This window comes from Alligator sinensis, unplaced genomic scaffold (assembly GCF_000455745.1).
Source record: "Alligator sinensis unplaced genomic scaffold, ASM45574v1 scaffold286_1, whole genome shotgun sequence".
In the NCBI taxonomy this organism is placed as follows: Eukaryota; Metazoa; Chordata; order Crocodylia; family Alligatoridae; genus Alligator; species Alligator sinensis.
The window spans coordinates 764,639-765,788 of NW_005842366.1; positions in this window are offsets into that span (position 1 = coordinate 764,639).

The following is a 1,150-nucleotide window of genomic DNA, read 5'->3' on the forward strand; positions in this document are numbered from 1 at the left end:
GCGAACACTCATGAAATACAATTAGCAGCCTCCACCAGGCCCCATGTTTTCCTAACTCTATATTTTTCCTACAACAAATTTAACATGGTATAATCTCAGGTTCAGTTTTCCAAAATTTCCTGTGGCGTGGTAGGCAATATGACAGGAGTGAGTGCACTCTGGCCAGAGCATTCAGTATCTTCTTAAACAAGGAAGGCTGTTTTTTTGGCAAACTGGCACCAGCTGCTGTGGAGAAAAGACAACAGTCACTTAATATAGAAGAATAAATCAAGGGTGTCCACAAAGGTCATTTAGTCCAATGCCCTTCCTCAAGAAACAAGCCTCTCTTGTAGACGGAATTTGATTTTGTACAGGGAAATACCTTTGGATTTCCAGCCCACTCTTGTAATCACTCAGCCATTGTGCTTAGCCAAAAAGGAGTTTACAAGAAAGGGAATAAGCCATGTGTGCTAGGAAGGTGTGTGTTAGGACGGGGCACTGATAACGAGCTTGACTGGATCCTCTGCTGTGGCCAAGCTCTGCATAATTTCATGCTTGAAGGCCAGGACCTAATTATCTCTTTCCTGCAGCGCTGCATGGGAGACGGTAGGTAGGGTAGCAATGATGGTCTCTGGGTAGGTTAATGAATGCAGATTCAGGAGGCCTTGAGTCGCTTCCTGGCTTAGCTACAGACTTCCTACATGACCTTGAGCACATCACCTAACTTAGCCAGTGTCACTTCCCCATGCATACCTGTGTCGACCCCCACGTCTTCTGTTATGGGAGGTCCAGCATCTTCCGACAGTGTCTCAAACTGTTCCACGGAAAGAGGAAAAAAAAAGAAAAGTCAGGCCAGGTCCTGTTTGATCTGCGCTTCTCAGGATTACACAGTCACAGAATGAGGGGCAGGCAGTGGTGGTGGGGCTGTCTTCCCTGCCACAGTTCCCTGTGGTGCCATGAATGACCAGATGAAGTCCAAGTCCATGGATGCAAAGAGGGCCCCTTCTGTCCTACTTTCTGAAGTTAAGTGTGCAACTGTCTTCCATACAAGAGACTCAGCTCAGCCCCTTGCCTGCCTCCACTGCTTTCCCTCCTCTTCATAACATCCTCACTGTTTCTCTCTGCTTCGACCTCCCTTGTGCAGTGTGAGTATCTCTCCTGCCTATTCCTG